The following is a 12,494-nucleotide window of genomic DNA, read 5'->3' as shown; positions in this document are numbered from 1 at the left end:
TAGTACATTGTTACTGTATAGTACAATATAGGGACGCCCTATATAATGTACCCATATAGTACATTGTTACATGTATAATACAATATAGGGACGCCCTGTATAATGTAACCATATTGTACATTGTTACTGTATAGTACAATATAGGGACGCCCTATATATTGTAACCATATAGTACATTGTTACATGTATAATACAATATGGAGATGTCTTATATAATCTACCCATATAGTACATTGTTACGGTATACTACAATATAGGGACGCCCTATATAATGTAACCATATAGTACATTGTTACATGTATAGTACAATATCGGCACGCCCTATATAATGTACCCATATAGTACTTTGTAACATGTATAATACAATATGGAGATGTCTTATATGATGTACCCATATAGTACATTGGTACTGTATGGTACAATATAGGGACGCCCTATATAATGTAACCATATAGTACATTGTTACTGTATGGTACAATATAGGGACGCTCTATATCATGATCCCATATAGTACATTGGTACTGTATAGTACAATATAGGGACGCCCTATATAATGTAAACATATAGTACATTGTTACGGTATATTACAATATAGGGACGCCCTATATAATGTACCCATATAGTTCATTGTTACATGTATAATACAATATAGGGACGCCCTATATAATGTACCCATATAGTACATTGTTACTGTATACTACAATATAGGGACGCCCTTTATAATCTACCCATATAGTACATTGTTACATGTATAATACAATATGGAGATGTCTTATATAAGGTACCCATATAGTGCATTGTTATTGTATACTGTACAATATAGGGACGCCCTATATAATGTAACCATATAGTACATTGTTACATGTATAATACAATATGGAGATGTCTTATATAATGTACCCATATAGTGCATTGTTATGGTATACTGTACAATATAGGGACGCCCTATATAATGTAACCATATAGTACATTGCTACTGTATACTACAATATAGGGACGCCCTATATAATGTATAGGGACGCCCTGTATAATGTAACCATATAGTACATTGTTACATGTATAGTACAATATAGGGACGCCCTATATGATGTAACCATATAGTGCATTGTTACTGTATACTACAATATAGGGACGCCCTGTATAATGTACCCATATAGTACATTGTTACTGTATAGTACAATATACGGACGCCCTATATAATGTAACCATATAGTACATTGCTACTGTATACTACAATATAGGGACGCCCTATATAATGTAACCATATAGTACATTGCTACTGTATACTACAATATAGGGACGCCCTATATAATGTACCCATATAGTACATTGTTACTCTATAGTACAATATAGGGACGCCCTATATAATGTAACCATATAGTGCATTGTTACTGTATACTACAATATAGGGACGCCCTGTATAATGTACCCATATAGTACATTGTTACTGTATAGTACAATATAGAGATGTCTTATATAATGTACCCATATCATACATTGTTACTGTATAGTACAATATAGGGACGCCCTATAGAACGTAACCATATAGTACATTGTTACATGTATAGTACAATATAGGGACGCCCTATATAATCTACCCTTATAGTACATTATTACATGTATAATACAATATGGAGATGTCTTATATAATGTTCCCATATAGTGCATTGTTATGGAATACTACAATATAGGGACGCCCTATATAATGTAACCATGTAGTACATTGTTACATGTATAATACAATATGGAGATGTCTTATATAATGTACCCATATAATACATTGTTACTGTATAGTACAATATAGGGACGCCCTATAGAACGTAACCATATAGTACATTGTTACATGTATAATACAATATGGAGATGTCTTATATAATGTACCCCTATAATACATTGTTACTGTATAGAACAATATAGGGACGCCCTATATAATGTTCCCATATAGTGCATTGTTACTGTATAATACAATATAGGGACGCCCTATATAATGTAACCATATAGTACATTGGTACTGTATAGTACAATATAGGTACGCCCTATATAATGTAACCATATAGTACATTGGTACTGTATAGTACAATATAGGTACGCCCTATATAATGTAACCATATAGTACATTGTTACTGTATACTACAATATAGGGACGCCCTATATAATGTTCCTATATAGTACATTGTTACTGTATAGTACAATATAGGGACGCCCTATATAATGTACCCATTTAGTACATTGTTACTGTATGGTACAATATAGAGACGCCCTATATAATGTACCCATATAGTACATTGTTACTGTATACTACAATATAGGGACGCCCTGTATAATGTAACCATATAGTACATTGGTACTGTATAGAACAATATAGGGACGCCCTATATAATGTACCCATATAATACATTGTTAATGTATAGTACAATATAGGGATGCCCTATATAATGTACCCATTTAGTACATTGTTACTGTATAGTACAATATAGGGACGCCCTATATAATGTACCCATATAGTTCATTGTTACTGTATACTACAATATAGGGACGCCCTGTATAATGTAACCATATAGTACATTGGTACTGTATAGTACAATATAGGGACGCCCTATATAATGTACCCATATAGTACATTGTTNCAGTACATTGTTACTGTATAGTACAATATGGAGATGCCTTACACAATGCACCCATAAAGTATACTTCCACAGTATAAAAAGATGTAACAATTTCTTACAGAATGTACCTACATTGGACATTTAGACAATATCTCATACATGTACAATGTACTCATACATTACAATACACTCTCAAATTTGAATGAAACAATTTGATAGATCACAAGTACACTGCATATATACAATGTAATACAATATTGTATCTAATCATTTACATATGATATTCATGAAATGTGTACAATTTAGAAAGTACATGTACATGCACCAGTTTTCAATTAATCGAATCCTGATTGCATATATAGTGTAAATATATAGTGTATAAATCGTAGGCAATCGATTTACACCATAATAGAATGAAGACAAACTAGAAATAAATAAAACAATAATTGAAGTAGAGGAATAGCATTTCTGATAGACTTTTGGATTCGCAAAGCCGCAATGATAAGCAAAGTATTATTTAATGTTTTCTTATTGAAATAATAAACTTGTGTTCCCTGAAGCCTATAATAGGTTAATTTTGGTTGTAGTACAGTATGTCCGTCACAATGTAAAGCAATATAGATGTTTTTGGTGTTTGTATTGACAGTTGCCAAGACAGTTGTGACGTAACGGTTCATTCACTCAATCTTCCTCACTTGCATAATAACTACTGTTTCCTTTAAACTGTACGGTATATGTAAAGATAAAGGGGTAGTATTGTAGAGGACAGAGGTTAGAAAAAACCCGCCTTTTGTCAGGTAAACGATCCCAATGACGGGCCCAGGACGTCAGACGCAGGGATAACGACGTGACTCGGTCGCTCTGCCGTCACAATGATAGAGCGCATGTTGGTGCATATACGACAAAATATACTGACTTACGCGTGACAGTGATAGACAAGGTTCAGCTGTATATAAATATCAGGTGTACGACGTATATTGTACAGAATGGGCACTAAGGAAACAGTTCCAATGTATTGTCCCTGAAAGGTACATGTTACTTTTTTTCAGAAGTCATAGATGGAAGGAAATAGTTTTTTTGAAAGGATGATAAAATAACTATTTCATGAGTGTTGTTTGATCATTTATGTACTGATAAAGACCAAACCTGTAGACTATAATTGATCGTTCTATTCTCTCCGATGTCCTTGTTGTTTGTAAACCCGTTTCGTTCGCCCCGGGATATAGATATTGTGGATAAGGACGAAAAACTTACTGGAATCTACCATATTTCCCGAAATTCAATACTTTAACTGTGTGTATAGGTGTATCTAAACGAACCACACAGACATTTCTAAAAAGCGATATCCCAAGCCAGAAGTTCAGAAAAGCTATTGAGAGCCGTATCTACTGTATCGCTATTGCCATCAGGGATGTCTTTATCGATAACAAACTACAAAATGAAACTTGGGGGTGGGGGTGGTAAGGTCAAATGGCAGCACCACCAACCTCTTACATGGTGTAGTGAAGGAAGTGGTGTACATAATGTAGCTTGTGATGGCATGTAAGTGGGCGGGACGATTGGCGTTTGATTTTAACGTAAGGTTATGATTGGTTCGTAATAACAGGGATATACATGTAAGATGTTACCCTGAAACTATACTGATGCCTGGTAATGTTAGCAATATCCCAGGGACATAGCACCTTTCTTTCGATCAGGCCAATTCAATGTACCATGTGGTGTTTAGCGTCTATATAGTGACACATGTATAAATATTAAGTGATATTATCGCTACATTGTATAAAGATAAATAAGAGCAGTCATGTGAAATATGTGTTTGTTAAATGTCAGTATAGTCCTATCAATCGTAAAGTAACACAGGGTTGTACTGATGTCATGTTTTCTCCCACTGGTGTTTGCGGTTTATAACCGGAAATACTTATTAGTTCATTAAGTTGTTTTAATCACACAGAAATTGCCAAAGTATACCTTAAACACCCAAGTGACTACTTTTAATTCTCTTTTCGTGCATGTTTGCGTTCGTACTTCCGGTTTATTTCCGGTTACTGGCTTCTTAAATAACCCATTCGTGCACGTACGTTTGTGTTTCCGCATTTTGGTACGTAATGTAACTTTTAATTACCAATCCGTTTGCGTATCGTAGTACTTCCAGTTAATGACTTGGTTGTATATCACCCTCATGTACGTCTAATTTGTACCAAACACTACCGGATAGTGAGCAGATACGTTTTTTTGCTTCCGGTTTCTAGATTGTTATACAAACGCTGCCCAATTGTACATATCCAGAGATGTACATGGCAAAATGTATTTTTGCACGTTGTTCTACAGTTATTTGCGAATATTGCCTCACACAGTGTAAGGATGCGTCTAAAAACTAACTAAACCTATTACTGCCTACCGCGTGTCATTATTTCCCGCCACAACTAACGGCGCCTCGTTCTCCCGGTTTTTATAATGAAGTCGTGTTCTGTAATCAGATCTACACGGATTTTGTTAATACATTTGTAAAAAATCGTCGTTAGTTTTTGTTTTCCTTTCGTTTGTAAGTTAAACAGCTTAAAAGAACAACACCGATGTCCATATCTGTGAAAATAGCAGCACCATTACACACACCGATAGTAGACAGAAGTAATAATGTCCTAGTATCGTAGCAAATGTATCGATCAATGTCTCGTAAGATACAGATCGGTTTCATCGGCGAAAACAACTAAACAAGTTCACATTTTAAATGACACGTTAATGTTTGCGAGGTGCTAACAAAACATTACTGATTGTTCTATCTGCTCGAGATATGATATAGCCTTCCATTCATAAATGTACAAACTATGTTATGTTCCAAATACACCAACGGCAGTTCATTGGAATAAGTAGTCGGAATGGGATTCCCGGGTGATCATTATCGTTTATGTAGCCTGTATATGGTGCCTTTTTAGACATTAAACTGAAGTTAAATAACAAAACGTTGTTTTAGTGCATTGTGTACCCTAATACATGGTACGCCACGTCATATCATGGCTGGTTATATAAGTGGTCTGAGAGTTCAAACAGATGTTAAGACACAAACGAGTTAAACTCATTCATGCACATATTCTTAAACACAGCCTTTAGCTGCATAATGTAACAATACAGATTTGGAAACGATAGATATGGCACGGTAACTGTAGGTAAGATATGGTACTTGTACAATATCAATACATGTAGATATGCATATATAATATACATGTATTAACAGTAGGTATAATAATTATGGTACATTCTAGTCGACAAATAATATGGTAACAGTAGATATAATATACAAACATGCTACATGGATTGGTGTTGGCTTTGTTAGGTTTAACGTCATATTACAGCTAGGATTATTTCAGGGCGTTCCTCAATGAGTGCAATGTTTACGTGTATGTATGTATGTGTGATGGATGCAGGGTATGGTAGTGTATTTGTTTCTTAGCGATAGCGTGTATGTGATGCATCTCAATATAGGCCCAACATAGTATTCCATCCGCACACATTTTACCTTGTAACAACGGGTGAACCAGTTGTTGCCATTACCCTAAACGCTGAACGTTAAGCAATGAACAACTACTATTGTTAAGGAGTTAAGGGTGCCCGGCCTAGGGACAGATTCCATTGCCTACCCCACATTGGCAAACGATCACCAGTAAGGCCAAGTGTGATGGATTGCTAAGCAATGCACGTTGAATAGGAGATATTATATTGTAACAGTAGATATTATATTGTAACAGTAGATATTATATTGTAACAGTAGATATGTATATTGTAGCAGTAGATATGTATATTGTAACAGAAGATATGTATATTGTCACAGTAGATATTATATTGTAAAAGTAGATATTATATTGTAACAGTAGATATGATATTGTAACAGTATATATTATATTGTAAAAGTAGATATGTATATTGTAACAGTAGATATATATATTGCAACAGAAGATATTATATTGTAACAATAGATATGTATATTGTAACAGTAAATATGTATATTGTAACAGTAGATATTATATTGTAACAGTAGATATGTATATTGTAACAGTAAATAGTATATTGTAACAGTAGAGATTATATTGTAACAGTAGATATGTATATTGTAACAGCAGATATTATATTGTAATAGTAGATATTATATTGTAACAGTACATACGTATATTGTAACAGTAGATATGTATATTGTCACAGTAGATATTATATTGTAAAAGTAGATATTATATTGTAACAGTAGATATGATATTGTAACAGTAAATAGTATATTTTAACAGTAGATATTATATTGTAACAGTAGATATGTATATTGTAACAGTAGATATTGTATTGTAACAGTATATGTTATGTTGTAACAGTAAACAGTATATTGTAACAGTAGATATGTATATTGTAACAGTAGATATTATATTGTCACATTAGATATAATATTGTAACAGTAGATATGTATATTGTAACAGTAGATATGTATATTGTAACAGTAGATATGTATATTGTAACAGTAGATATGTATATTGTAACAGTAGATATTATATTGTCACATTAGATATTATATTGTAACAGTAGATATGTATATTGTAACAGTAGATATGTATATTGTAACAGTAGATATGTATATTGTAACAGGATGTAACAGTTGATATGTATAATGTAACAGTGAATAGTATATTGTAACAGTAGATATTATATTGTTACAGTATCTGTTATATTGTAACAGTAAATAGTATATTGTAACAGTAGATATGTATATTGTAACAGTAGATATTATATTGTAACAGTAGATATTGTATTGTAACAGTATATGTTATGTTGTAACAGTAAAGAGTATATTGTAATAGTAGATATGTATATTGTAATAGTAGATATTATATTGTATCAGTAGATATGTAGATTGTAACAGTAGATATTATATTGTATCAGTAGATATTATATTGTAACAGTAGATATTATATTGTAACAGTAGATTTTATATTGTTACAGTAGATAATATATTGTAACAGTAGATAGTATATTGTAACAGTAGATATTATATTGTAACAGTAGATTTTATGTTGTAACAGTAGATATGTTTATTGTAACAGTAGATATTATATTGTAACAGTAGATATGTTTATTGTAACAGTAGATATTATATTGTAACAGTATATATTATATTTTAATAGTAGATTTTATATTGCAACAGTAGATATTATATTGTAACATTATATATTATATTGTAACATTAGATATTATATTGTAACAGTTGATATTATATTGTAACAGTAGATATGTATATTGTAACAGTAGATATGTATATTGTAACAGTAGATATTACATTGTAACAGTAGATATTATATTGTAACAGTAGATACTATATTGTAACAGTAGATATTATATTGTAACAGTTGATACAATTATGTGACAGTATATCTAACATTGTAATACAGACACGCGATTGGTTGTTGCGTGATCTTTATAGAGAAGTTATACTGACACGCTCATTGTAAAACGAGAGAACTAAATAGCGTATACATCAATATCTAGTTACAGACAATATTGAAAGGAGGTAAACTACATGCACAGTATATAGGTCATTGTGCAGACTACTAGTCGTAATTTTATTACGTCTTTTTGACCACGAACAGTGTGTACTGCAATAGATTAGTGTACACAATCACGTTAATTACAGGTACGTGTAGGTGACGAATTTCCAATATGTGCGTGATCTGCAAACGACGTTGGCATACATCAATGTACAATGCATATTTCGCTGTCCTGTGAAGACATTTGTTCTCAGAATATATAAATAATCATATATTCTTGCTATGGGACATTCATTTTGTTAATAAAATTGATCATATAGAGAGCAGATAAGGTATATTTAAAGCCAGGACGTGTTCACCCATAGTCTAAAGAGACATTTCGCTACCAACAAAACAATTTAATTTTGATAGATAAAAAGGATCGTTACAGCAGTAGGCCTCATATTATTTTAACGATCGCTTTTATCTATAAATTGAGTTACAAAGCTCCAGTTTAGTAAACATGCATTAAAGGTTTACACACTCACCTGTCCCTCGTCTGTACGTCAGTACGTATCCACGAACTAGGTACAGATATCCGTGTTTAACTTTCCAAACTCACACAAATTTGTCCAAATAGAACCTCTCGTAGACCTTTATAACACAAAGTACAACCTATGTATGTATACATTTTCACAGTTCTGTGCTACATATTTAAAAACATTTATTGAACTGGTCTAAACTCCGACAACACAAGTCACGGTGTAAATATAATTCCGGGTTTGTAAGGCAGCTATTCGGGTAGAGTTTAGTCTGCTCTCACAGCTAATAACGTTATGTCAACATCACTAACTATGGCGTACATTAATAGGCATGTCCATCTCCGCCTCTACAGTGGGATACACATATTGTACGTGTTACACAAGGCATGCTCTTAAAATATGTCCTTGCTGCAAACTACAATAAATGAATGACATGTTTAATCAAATTTTCAAATTGAAAATGTGAGTTTGTCTGCGTGTAATATCTATAGGTGATAATATTTCAAATTTTATGATTTTTACTCCAGTTTCAAAACGTTCCAAAGTGAAATTGATTTTTTTTTCCAGTAAAATGTGGTATAAAATTAGCGAAACTGATTCAAGAATTCCGGCGTTTTATCCATGGAATGTATAAATACCCCAGGTAACCATGGTCATGTCATTGTCGACTCCGTTTTTAGTCATCACGGATAATAAGGCAGTGGTAATACAACGAACCCGTCCTTCACTTAAAATACATTATAAAACCATAAAACCGCTCGTATTAAAATAATAATTGATCGGGCTACCAGATTACTACCACAGCCAACCCAAACCAAATATAATTATTCTATAATTACTTTCTTAATATATTTCATGTTTACATGTACCTTGTACGTGTATATATAGCTATATACAGGGGTATATGTACAGTATAGCACTTTCTCTATCTTGATCTCTCTAAGGACATTTTTTATTGACAGATGTACCATTCTTACAGGTGTTTGTAAATTTGCACATGAAGAAAAATGGAAAAACATACAAGAGTTCAATACAGCAATGTCTTATACGCACAGACTTACAGTGACGAATTGATTTACAAACTGGGATACGTTCTCCTGAATAGATACTATTGTTCTGAAACCATCAGATCTATAATGTTCCCAATTTAGACTCGGACACAGTTTGACCATTCATCATAAATTACTGATCATTATTTTTTATGTTTACATACAGTAATTTTTTTTTTTTTTATATTGTAGACCATGGACATTTTTATAATTTTTTTGTTCTCATTTAACTATAATAATAGAACGAAACCTTCTGAAGATAACGTCTTGATACGTTAATGGTTCTTTCTTGCTTAGTGTTCTTACCTTTATTTTATTTATTTTTTAGAGTTGAACCTGTGCCTACCAACACACTGGGGATAAGGGTTCAAAACCTGTCAGACTCCCTAGGCCTCACGGCTGACTGGGGATGTTAGAAAGCCCTTTTTTGACTGTGTTTGAAGCCTTTTGACATTAATATAAGACAATCGTCACATTACTGGTACGGATTTACATCATGTATTACAGCTATGTAAGATACAAAATGTACTATGCAATAGTCCCAATATACGAGCATGACGAATTCCTAGTATTCCCTAGCCTGGTATAACAAGTTTCACAGGTATAGACTCGTCACGTGCTAACATTCCAGTACCGTAACATTCATAAATATTAATGTAATGATATATTAATATCATAACCTTCGAAATTTTTCTAGTTCGCTAATAAGCTTTCTGAAATCGTGTTTGGAATACATTTGATATCAAATTTCATTTGAAAACCGCTCAATTGAACAGATATATGAGCGCTTCACGCTCGCCTAATACGGCACAGACAGGCAACCATTTATCGTACTGCAACGAAGCGTGGGTCATTATGATAATGTGTTTTACATCTAAGTCAGGGAAATAACCCCGTTGCGATCTCCGATTATTGTGCGAGAGTTATCGGACTTGTCGAAGGCGAGTACTGTACATGTACCTGCCATGGGAGTGTATACGTACCATTCCTAGTTCAGAAAGCCGTGCAGATATGCCACGGTATGTAAATAATACATGGTGGCCTGTTTTCTCCTACTTGTAATCAATCATATCTGTATTAATAGGGTATATTGGTGTTTCAGGTTTCTCTTTTTGAGGTAGATTCGGACCTTTTGACCCAAAACGAAATATGTTTTTCCATAATTTCATATGGGGAAAGTCGGATTTGTTGTACATTTTGTATGTGATAGACCACATACATTATTTGTATGGTAAACTCATCTGTGTGGTTTCTGTTGCATTAGGTTTGAGTACCGGCAACTATATACCGTACGTTTGTTAGGCTATGATATATAGCTTTGATTCCTAGTGTCCCTCCTGATTCAAATTATACAGTAAAAGACATTTACATATGACCCGTTTTTGTTGAGGTGCCATGTACCAAAAATAAACCAAAACTTGTGTGTAATATTATTGTGCTAATATTTGCAAACCGCTCGTACATATTTCATCCATGAATGTACACATGTCTAAGTGATAAATAAACAAGGGTTAAAAATAGACATTCTTACTCACATATTATGTATCTCGCAATAACAAATACACAAAAAGACATCTGCAATCGCAACCGGATTCCGTTTGCCCAGGGGCGGTAACTCTAGATATAATATATAACAGTACCAGTATTCTGATGTTAGGTAGACCAAGCTCCTTACAACGTGTCTACAGCCATTAATGTCATGATAACTGGTGTATCCTTTGATCTATCGATTCACCAATATTCTGACATGGTAAACCAGCATTCTATCGGCGTGCTTAGATGAACCGTCTCACCAAATTCTAACAGTTTAACAAGAATTTCAATTATACAATGGAGTTTCCAGGCGACAGTCGTTTAATTTTATTTCAAATTTTAATTGTTTTCTGTGATTAACGGAGAGAGGGGAATGCTCCCCGGGGACCGATATCTGTCGCCTCCTGTTGTGTCGGAGTATGAACAGATACCAGTGCCTCCCTGTGTGACCCCTGATGGTGTGGCTCCGCCCCACATTCCCGCACATACAGAACGCACGGGTTCCAATACACATAAACAATAATACGCTATTATCATCACAATAAAACTAAAACTTGAGATCTTGGAATTTATTCATTGATAAATTGAAAGTTATGGAAGTGAGAATTTAAGGTAGCTTACACACGCAGTAGTGTTTATGGGAAGCACGTATCCAGGTCCGTCCGATCAGCTCCACCACACCGTTTTGTGGGGTTTGTTTAACTAACTTTGAATATCCACAATTCCCTAAAGAGAGGATTGAGTTTGTTCCGTCCGACTAATATCTCCTGAAGACGTACATAGATTACGTAAATAAGCGTAGGGAAACACCGCACCATAGCCACGTACAATCCTGTGCCGCAGTGTCGAATGACCATGGCGACTGCACCGTCTGTTCCTTTGTTTACAAAGGCGAGGCTGCACCATCGAAACTTTCCAGTGATGCAACATCTTGTATGCTTAATTAAGGCCATAATGTGCATAAGCACTTATGTATAAAAGAGGAAGAGCTAATTGAACGCGAATTATTGGAAAACAAGAATACATTAAGCTCAAACAACAGACAACATCCCTAGGGCCTATATGCTTGACACCGAATTATAAACAGATTCCAGACTCAACCAAAACATTCCAGAAACGACGTGCATCTTCAATAAACCATTTGAGGCCATATATTGGTATGTTCAAGTATTTTAGTAATATTTAAGGATTAACTTGAATATATTTTTCATGTTATGGAGATATAACACATAAAACGGAGTGTACTCTAAATAAACCGCAAATGAT

The 12,494-nt window shown here is 33.8% G+C and overlaps 1 protein-coding gene across 1 annotated transcript in view; it reads right to left on the bottom strand.

The window, feature by feature from the left end:
- The window catches only part of LOC110464616 (protein amalgam-like), a 118,558-nt gene extending 107,302 nt beyond the window's left edge, over positions 1 to 11,256 (bottom strand). Inside the window, exons 1-2 of the mRNA XM_021519930.1 lie at positions 11,231 to 11,256; positions 8,653 to 8,758 (exon numbers count right to left, since the gene is read on the bottom strand). The gene's annotated coding sequence lies outside the window, so the exon portion shown is untranslated. The remainder of the gene's footprint in view (positions 1 to 8,652; positions 8,759 to 11,230) is intronic.
- Between the last annotated feature and the right edge of the window lie 1,238 nt (positions 11,257 to 12,494).

Source organism: Mizuhopecten yessoensis, unplaced genomic scaffold, assembly GCF_002113885.1.
Source record: "Mizuhopecten yessoensis strain PY_sf001 unplaced genomic scaffold, ASM211388v2 scaffold11015, whole genome shotgun sequence".
Classification (NCBI taxonomy): Eukaryota; Metazoa; Mollusca; class Bivalvia; order Pectinida; family Pectinidae; genus Mizuhopecten; species Mizuhopecten yessoensis.
Note: the sequence above shows the minus strand (reverse complement) of the source record. Positions and strands in the feature narration are given on the sequence as shown.